A 10840-nucleotide genomic window follows, 5' to 3' on the forward strand; every position below is an offset into this window, starting at 1 on the left:
ACCTAAGGTGTTGGCGGTACATAGAAACCTCCACGTGCACGTAGGTAGTTCTGAAGGAGAGGCCGAAGTATAGGTCTCCTAGGCCATAAACCAGCAAAGAGAGGCTGAAGCATGGGTCTCGTGGTCGATAACAGACGTTGGGAGCTAGAGCGATGTATGCTCGTTCTCAATTAAGGAATAATGGTGTTTAAGAGTAGTTATCAATGTTAATGTTTAAAGGAAGTTGCTTGAGATGCCCATCGGTATATTTAAAGAAACCGACATAGGGATCTCTCCTAGCCATAGTTCAGTGTGAAGAGATCGAAGTAAAGGTCTCATTTGGCCATGGCTTGGCACTGGGAATTGGAGCGATGAATGTCCTTTTTCAGCTAAGATTCGAGTTTCAGATACAATGGTTTTAAAGGTTTTATGTACACGGTTGCTTGGTATATTTTAGTTTCAATATTATGTTTTCGAGCTTTCAGTTTAAGCATGAGATTTATGTTTTATTAAGTCATTCACTGGGCTTCTAGCTCATGTTTTCAAATGTTTTCCTTTCAGGTAGTGGTCAGTTCCCAAAAGACTTTTCTGCTGCTGCTCTTCCACTCAAAGGAACAGGTTGAAGGAAGCGTATTTGAAGACCTATATTAGTCAGTACACATGTGTCTGTCTAGTGACTAGTATTCTAGATGGGGCTCACTAATTTGTAATATCCATGTATAAATAATGTTGTGAAATACTGTAATGTAAATGGGTTAAGTTCTGAGTTAATATGTATGTATTCAGGGTTTGAGCAAAATTTAACAGGTAAAATAGGCAGTAAGTGCCAGCAAAATGGTTGGTAACTACTGCAGTCACCATTCCATCCAAGTTAGGAGGGTAATCTGGTGCGGGGTGTGACATGTGGTCCAATTCGAATTCCCCTTCTAAACTTCCAATTTTAAGCCCAAATAATTAGCAAACCAAACTCTTCTTCATCTTGAATGAAATTCTTGAATCAACCCCCTAATCATAATTTAAAATTAGGCTTAGATGATTAAAGTTTGAATCAAATACATACTTCACTACCAATGTCTCAAATAAATTATCCATATGTAGCTTCATCAAAAAAATCACTTCCAAATGACTTTACCAAAATTTCTCAACAACCAAAATTAATCCACAAGAGGTAATCAAGCATAAAACTTACCAAAACTCGCTAAAACAAACTCCAACTTCACTGAACAACACCTCAATACCTTCACAAACTTGAATCCAAAGTTGAAACACAATGAGTATCAACTAATTGATGCCAAAAGTTAAATGAGTATTCAAGAATCAACCGAAAACAAACCCAAACGGCAGAAATCTTACCCAAATCGATAGATCCAGTGACGGCAAAAAGCGAACGATGCTTGAATAGTGGTGGACGGAGATCATGAAGAAGAAACTGACGCGGCAGCTTTGGGCGGCGTTCGGACGGGCTCACGACGTGAGGAAGAAAAGAGGGTGGGGTTTGACTTTTTATTTAAAAAAAAAATAACAATAATAATAATAATAAAATAATAAAAAAAAGGAAATAAATATAGTTACATTTAATTTCTTTCCGTTTTATACTATTAAATCCCTTTCCGTTTCAAAAGAAAATTAATTCTTGCCATTAATTTCCAATTTGAATAATTTCACACCAACAATTAAATTCCCGCACTCACACTTGAAGTCCAAAATTCCAAAAATGTCCTCCAACTAATAACAATTACTGAAATTCCAGATAATAAAGTTACTGAAATTACATTATTACTAAAAAATGTGCAGGGTGTTACATTTGAACTCCAAAATCTATTTAAAAACATCTACAAGTAAATGTGAGTGTAATAACATGGAAACAAACAAAAATATATAAAGTGTAATGTGAACATAAAAATTATGTATAAAAAATAAACGATATCATTTTAATCAAATGTTCTTGAGATTGAAAAGTGAATTTCGAAAAGAAGAAAAAAATTTATAAATTGTCCAGTCTTGTTGCTGATTAAAAAAATATTATTTGATTATTTATTAGAAAAAGGCATATTGTAATATTCTAAATGTCACATTGTTTATTAAAAAAAGACACATTATTATATTCTAATGTCACATTGTTTAACCTATTTTCCTTTGTTATTCTTCACATGAATTGGGCTTTAAAAGCCCATTAGAGATGAAAAAATTGGGAAAAAATTCACACAAAACTTCGAAATAAAATATTACAAGTAGTAAGAGTCAAACTCCTATTTGTTGTCATCCAAACAACCCTACACACCAACAAGCCACCATTTATATTAATATATATTATTTTATAATTTATATTAAAAATACAAAAACCGGATAAATTGAGGGGCACATGCCTCTCCGGACATCTATGTGGCTCCACCTATACATACCAATACACTCGAGGCTTCACATTATTTGAGAACCAAATTTTTTATTGTTTGAGAATCAAATTTTTAATTCCATTAAAAAAAATATATAGTGATCAAAAGAATTCTTTTATTGTCCATAATTTTTAATTTTTTTCTTGCAAATTCGGTTGTTTTTATTCAACAATATGAATATTTGTATTGTTAATATGAGTAGATATTACGGAGCTTGTTCTTTGTTTGTGCCTTTTAGATATATTTTATAATTATTATTTGTCTTAATTGATTAGTGAAAAATATATGTATTAACATTTTTTTCATAGTCGATAGAGCGGTTGAGCAGATTTTAGCTTATAAATATATTTGATGAAATTATATATAATATAAAATAGTTTGTCGGTAATTTTATGGAAACAAAAAGTAAAAGACTGGTCAAATAACTCTATAAAAACCAAAGAATAAAAAACATTTACCAAACCATTCTATTTTTCAAAAGCAGAAAACCAAAATTAGTTACCACACATATATAGTTTTTAAAAAATAGAAAACGAGAAAACTAAAAATTAAAACTACGTTCGATAACTATTTGTTTTTTTTTTTAATTAAACCTACAAACACTACTCCTACCTCCAAATTTCTTCATTTCTTATCTACTTTTTACCAATGATTTAAAAAATTAAGCTAGATTTTGAAAACTAAAAAAATAAATTTTTGTTTTTAGAATTTGGCTAAGAATTCAATCATTGTATTAAAGAAAGATACAAATCAATACAAGAAATTGTGAGGAAATGGACTTGATTTTTAAAAACTAAAAAAAAAAAAAAAAAATGTCTTGTTTGGTAACCATTTTGTTTTTTGTTTTTCTTTTTTAAAATTAAGTATATATCATCCATATTGTTTATCATGATTTGCATATTTCTTAACTATAATGGTTAAATTTTTAGCCAAATTCCAAAAACAAAAAACGATATTTTTTAAAGCTATTCTTTTTACCTCTCAAAATTTGGTTTAGTTTTTTAAATCATTAGTAAAAAGTAGATAACAAAGAAAGAAAGTTTTGAGATAGAAGTAATGTTCATAGGTTTAATTTTTAAAAACAAAAATAAAAAATAAAATGATAAGGCTGAAATAGTTACCAAATAGAGTATAAAAACTGAAATAGTTACCAAAGTTCGTCCCTATTATTGGATGAACTTCACGAATTAGGTTTATCATTACTTTATTGAACAAGTTATGGGGCTATTTGGGATACTTAGTTAAGATAGGATATCTGAAGTTCATATGTCTGTGTTTGGAGTGCATAATTATTTGGTTTGAGTTCATGTGTCTGGGGTGCAAAATTGAGTTCATATGTCTGAGGTATCTAGTGCAGTTTTTTTTTTAACTCTGAGGCCCTCAGTAACCATTTCGTTTTTTGTTTTTGGTTTTTGAAGATTAAGCCTATTTTCTCCCAATTTTTACAACGATTTGCATCTTTATTAAGTCAATGGTTAAATTTTTAGCCAAATTCCAAAAACAAAAACAAGTTTTTAAATCTACTTTTTTAAGTTTTCCAAATTTGACTTGATTTTTTAAACCATCGGTAAAAGATAGATAATAAATGAAGAAATTTAGAGAGGAAACTAGTGACTATAGGTTTAATTTTTAAAAAAATATCAAATAGTTGTCAAACGAGACCTAAATAATTTGTTTTAATGATTTATATTTTTTGTATTTTTTGTTTCGAACCTTTTTTTATTCAATAATTCTATCAATCTTTGTTTGAATAAAATATGTATTAGGATTTTTTTTTCTTTTAACTTTTAAAACTTTTCTTTCTTTCTTTATTTCTTTCGATTTTTTTCCTTTTTGGGTAATGAACAGCAATTAACCAATTACATTATTTTTAGAAATATCGTTAGATAAAATGAGAAATCAAAACTTTTGATTCCTAATTTTTCTCCATGAACTACATCATCATCTTCTTCTTTTTCTTTTCTTCTTGTTACTCTGTATTTTTACTATGTCATTATTATTATTTTTTAATTAAATCTCCCCCATCATCTTAGAAACCAATGGAATGCTACCACATTTCTTCAAAAATTTTATTTTTAATTCCTCCAAATTTGGAGGATCATCATAGAACAAATCTCCATTTTCCACTAATTCTTGCTAAAAATTGTTCCAGGAAAGAACCTTCATTTTATGGTCCTTTTTGTTATATGGTACATACTTTTCAACTACGTATATACTTTTCCAAATATTATTAATAATCATTTGATATGTGAATTCAATTAAATGAAAATATGTTTTACAAATTTCTACTTATAAATATTGCATTTAATGTAGACAAAATACTATTATGTATATAATCAACAACCTTACGACATATTTTGATACTTATAATAGTCGGAAGTGGTTGTTGAAGTTGATTATCAAAGATGATTTTTGCTAAAGTTTGTAGTCGGAGGTGATTGTCGGTGCCTGAAGTTGGTTACGTAAGGGTGGTATTAGAGATGGCCGTTAAAGTTTGTCATGGAGGTGGTTTTCAGAGCCTGGAGTTGGTCATGCTAAGGTGGTCGTCGAAGTTGATCATTGAAGATGATTTTCCCCAGAGTTTGTAGTTGGAGGCAGTTGTCGAAGCCCAAAGTTAGTCATATGAAGGTGGTATTGAAGTTGGTTGCTGGAGTTTGTCATCAGAGGTGGTTCTCAAAGCCTGGAGTTGGTTGTTGGAGTTGCTCGCTCAAAGGTGGTCATCGAAGTTGATCATTAAAGGTAATTTTCGTTGAAGTTTGTAGTTGGAGGTGGTTGTTAAAGCCTACGAAAATGGTTGCCAGAGTTAGTTATCGGAGTTTGTTGTAGTAGGTGGTTGTCAGAGCCTGAAATTGGTCGTCGGAGTTGATTGTGCGAAGATGATCATCGGAGTTGGGTAACCATAGTTGTCATTGGAGGTGGTTGTCGGAGCACAAAATTAGTCGTTGGAGTGGCCGTCAGGGTATTCGTCATCAGAGGTGGTTGTTGGAGCCCAAAGTTAGTCACCGGAGTTGTCATCGGAGGTGATTTTCGGAGTCCGGAGTTGGTTCTTTGAGTGTGACAGTAATAGTCGCCGGCAGTGATTGATGGGTGGAGCCATTAAAAAAATTGGAAGAAGTGAGAGTTGGGGTGAATTGATAAAATATACCAACTCAACTCCACCAACATTTAAAGTTAGTAGGTCAAACATTGAGTTGGTATATTATCCCAACTTAATTCACCTCATGTTGGTGAGCCAAACACCCCTTATATGTTTTCCATTAATGATTTCACATTCGTCGATCTATTGTATTAGTATCAAATATTTCTTTTAGGTTAAAAAAATACGTTTCATCTGACTTTATAGAAATAATGTCTTTAAATTTTAGTTTTGGTCACCATTTAGTCCTTATACTTTTAATTTTTTTAAGATTTTGTTCTTAAAATAATAATTTAGTCCTTATAAATTAAAATTTGTAACAATTTAGTTCTTATCATGAAAATCTCAAGAAAATTAATTGTCAATTTTTATTATTATAGGACTTAGTCTTTATAATTTATAAACAAATTTGATTCTCGATCGGCTTTTGATCTACACATGAAATTTTAATAATATTGTTTACGATAGGGGCTTAAATTGTTACAAATTGTAAAGTACATGGATTAGATTGTTACTTCATATAATTCAGGGATTAAATTGTTATAAATTTAAAAGCGGAGAGACTGATCGCTACCGACTAAAGTTCATGGACTAAATTGTTAAATTCATAAAAATTTAGGTACCGTTTGGTATCCATTTAGGTCCTATTTGTTAACGATTTATGCTTTGTTTGGTAACCATTTTATTTTTTGTTTTTATTTTTTAAAATTAAGTATGTATATACCACTTCCACCTCCAAATTTTCTTCCTTTGTTATCTATTTTTTACCAATAGTTTAAAAAATCAAGCCAAAATTTGAAAACTAAAAAAGTAGATTTTAAAAAGTTGTTTTTGTTTTTGGAGTTTGGCTAAGAATTCAACCATTGTACTTGAGAAAGATGCAAAACATTATAAGAAACAGAGATAAAATATGTTTAATTTTCAAAAACCAAAACAAAGAACGAAATGCCTGCCAAACGGGACCTTGGTTTTTTGTTTTTGATTTTTGAGAATTAGGCCTATAGATACTATTTCCAAATTTCTTCCTTATTATCTACTTTTTACCTATGGTTTAAAAACTAAGTTAAATTTTGAAAAGAAAAAAAAGACTTTTAAAAACATGTTTTTGTTTTTTGAAATTTGACTAAGAATTTAACTATTGTACTTAAAAAAGATACGATTCATTGTAAGAAACAATGAAGAAATATGCTTAATTTCCAAAAACTAAAAACAAAATAGTTATCAAATGAGATCTTAGAGATCAAAAATGCTTAACAAAAAATATGTATCTAAAAAATAAGTGAATTTTCAAAGAAGTAAACAAAACAATTTAAATGACAAATTGTGGTTATTGGACTAAATTACAAGAACTAAAGTAAAAGAAAAAAAATCTTTTAAAATCATCGTGAAACTAAACCAAATTCATAAAATTAAACTAATCTAATTTTATAGTTCAAAAAACTCTTTTGATTTTTTTAGTTAAAAAAACGATGAGATGCCAACAACATTGGTTAACATATAATTGAGTTGCTCACTTAAAAAAAACAAAAACAAAAACATCTAAAATTTGAACATTTAAAAGGGGGAGATGTGGACTATCAAATAATGTGTTTTTCTTCTTCTTATACATTTTTTTCCTCTCTCTTCATAGGAAAGAGATGTTGATTTTATTTTCGTGAAAGTTTGAAAAGCTTTGACTTATGAAAATGATATCTCTTTTTGGTCTTCTCTTACTTGGAGCTCTCTCAATCACTCGACAATTGCATCCATGTCATGTATTATTTTGAGAAAATATCTCTTATTATAATAATATGAATATTTCTCTCCACTACGTCTCATTTATTTTTTATTAAAAAATTTTTATCAATTGTTTAAAGAACCAAACCAAATTTTGAAAACTAAAAAAAAATAGCTTTTAAAAACTTATTTTTACTTTTTAAATTTAACTAGAAATTCAACCGTTGTACTTAAGAAAGATGCAAATCAATGTAATAAGTTAGAAGGAAATAAGCTTAATTTTAAAAAACGAAATAGTTATCAAACGAGATCTAAATTTTTATAAATGTAACCATTTAGTCTATAAACTTTTGTTAGAAACAATTTAGTTCTTATACTTTACCGTCCGTAATGATTTAGTCTTTATAATAAAAATTTCCATCAAAGTCAAATGTCAAATTTTATTACGTAATAACTTAGTCTTTATAAATATATAAATAAATTCGATTCTCAGTCAATTTATCAATATACATATGAAAGAAATTTTATTAAATTATAATAATATTTTTCACGATAAAGATTAAAATATTAAAAATTGCTTACTGTCAAGTGGGAACAAACAGGGTTTAAAAAATAAAAGTCGAAAAAAATAGTATTAGAAATTTTCTCTATTATTCATGTCATGTTAAATTGCCACGTGGCTAGTTCAAATCATATAGGGATAGTTTGCTTGATATTTTTGTCTCCTCTGACGTGGAGCTCTCTCAGTCACCCAACCCAAAATTGAATACGTGTCATATACTTGTGTTATGTTAAATCGCCACGTGGCAGCTTCAAGATATATTTGATGTTTTGCTTTGATTTTTCTTTTTGTTTGACACATGCTTGATATTTTCTTTTTTTTTTCTTTTTTTTTTGGTTATTTGAAATTATAGGCTTAGCTTTTACCTTTTGATTACAAAGTTAGTGTTTATTGGACAATAGAAAAAAGGAAATTTATGATCTTTTTACAACTTGAGATCAAGATATATAGGAAAGAATGACAAGAAAGAAGGAAAGAAAGTATGTAGCTCAAAAAACTATGATTTCTTCTTACTCAAAATTTTAAAAAAAAAAAAATGAAAAAAAAACTACCAATTCTTCAACGCTTGATCGAAACGATTTCTTTAATTGAAATTTGAAATGTAATATCAAAGAACATCACATGTTGTCAATATGAGCGTAGCTCAATTGCTATAGTACTTATATTAACAACCTTAATATTAGAGGTTCGATTCCTCCACCCTACACTTTAATTACAATACCTTTGTAAAAACAAAAATACTTGTTCTTACTAACAAGTTGTTCACAAATTATAAATATTCTCATTTGTTACATAGATAATGTGTTTTTAATATATATAATATTGTTATAGCTTTTATATTGGTGAGATTTTTATGTATGAAAGATGAACAAAAAGACTATAACTTGATTATTAATTAATGTTGATTAATCATACAAGTATTGCTTTGATTGAAATAAATAATAGAAATGATATTCGGCATGACTCTCTCCTTCATTGAGATTGATGGTTCAATTCTAATTGATAATTTGTGGGACTCGATCTCAAAACTAATTAACAATGAGACGAGTATTCATATATATGACAAAGAGTATGAGGTGATCTTTCCATTGTTCCAATGTGAGATCTTCCCATGCCTATTAAGATGGTGGTTTTTTAGTTTCATCATCTTGGATTGGATCTTTTCTTTATGTAATAATGTCTTGTTTGGACTTTATGGGCTCAATTTTCCTTTTGGAACCAATTATATTAGTCACATTAGCGACATTTTATTACATTTTTTTATAATATACAATTAAATTGTCAATTCACTTTTTATGTTGATGTCAAATCCATGGATATGTGATGTTGATATGAAAAATGGTTTAAGTGGATTAACCGTAAATTTATATAAAAGAGATCAAATTCAACCTACAAAACAAGAATAACTATGTGCACTAAGGTGGTGCCTACACACACTTCAATGCTCATATTAGTCTTGGGTTTTTGAATAGCTTGATAGTAAAATAGTTAGAGATTTCAGCATACGAAAATGTGAGAGTTTCTAAACCTAACTTAGATGGCCAAACAGAACGCAAACAATCAGTAGAAATAAAACGAAAGTAGTAAAGAACACCAAGATATATAGCGTTTCAACCAGTTCGGTCTACATCCACTTTGAGAACCAGCTTGAATTAATTTATTAATGAGCAATAAAGGAATTTTACAAATGACAGATAATCAACGAAATCACCAATCTGTAATCTTAAGTATCCACTAATACCGAGAGATCCGCACACAACGTCGCCTCTGAAAACTGAGAACAACCTGTTGCAAAACAGCCCAAAACAGTGTGCTACCCACCTCTAACCGACGAACCACGCGCAGACCCGCGCGTATCTCTCACTAACAACTGCTGCCAGACGAACCGCTGCTTAGACCAAACCTCCCCAGACCGGACCGCCCGAACCCGGCACTGACGAAAACCCACGCCCATGCCTTGAGCTTCCTCGACCGGACCGTCGCTGACGATCGAACCGGCGCTACTCTTCTTTGAACCGCCGCCCAAGATTCAGCCGAGCAACTCTTCAAGGACGGCTACTCACAGGCGGCTTTAGCGGCTTCTTCTTCAAGTCGGCCGCGCGCGTCTCCTTTCCTTCATAGACGGCTGCAAATTTCGTTTCTCAAAAAAACACAAAATACTGCCCTAAGTGGAGAAGAAAACAATAATTACAAAAATGTCACTGCTCATTATTTACGATAATGCCATTGGGCCTTTAATTTTTCCAAAAACCCAATAAAACCCACTTAAAAAACTTGTTCTTTTTTACAAATCTCTCTCATAACAAGAATATTTAAGTGTCAAGTTGATTCTTCAATCTTCTTATCATCCAGATTTAATATTCAGCCCATCTAATAGGTATTTGAACCTATGGGCTGGAAGAACCTTGGTTAACATATCTGACAAATTCTCAACTATATGAACCTTGACCAGTTCAATATCTTTCTGGGCCACAATTTATCTGATAAAATGAAATTTGACATCGATATGCTTAGACCGTTCGTGATGAGATGGATTCTTCATAAGATGAATAGCACTCTGGCTATCACAACGGACGATAGGACCTGCGACAACAACTCACCAACTATCCTTTTCAACCACACTGCCTCTTTCACAGCTTCACCCACTGAAATATACTCTAACTCAGTAGTAGACAAGGCAACAACTGACTGAAGAGAAACTTTCCAACTGACCATATTACCAAACAAACGAAAAATGTGACCTGATAGAGACCTTCTTTTGTCAAGGTCTGCAGCATAATTTGCATCTGTGAAGCCTTCCAACGGTGCTAATTTATCACAATCCCTGCTAAAACACAATGATACAATGGCACTACCTTTCAAATATCGAAGCACCCATTTAACTGTATTCCAATGCTCCTTCCCAAGATTTGACATAAACCTACTTATCATACTCATAGCATAACCCAAGTCAGGCCTAGTACAAATCATCAAATACATAATACTTCCAACAGCATTACAATAGGGAATATTAGCCATCTATAACCTTTCTTGTTCAGTAACGGGACACTGAGA

The sequence above is a fragment of the Benincasa hispida genome, chromosome 2, assembly GCF_009727055.1.
Source record: "Benincasa hispida cultivar B227 chromosome 2, ASM972705v1, whole genome shotgun sequence".
Taxonomy (NCBI): domain Eukaryota; kingdom Viridiplantae; phylum Streptophyta; class Magnoliopsida; order Cucurbitales; family Cucurbitaceae; genus Benincasa; species Benincasa hispida.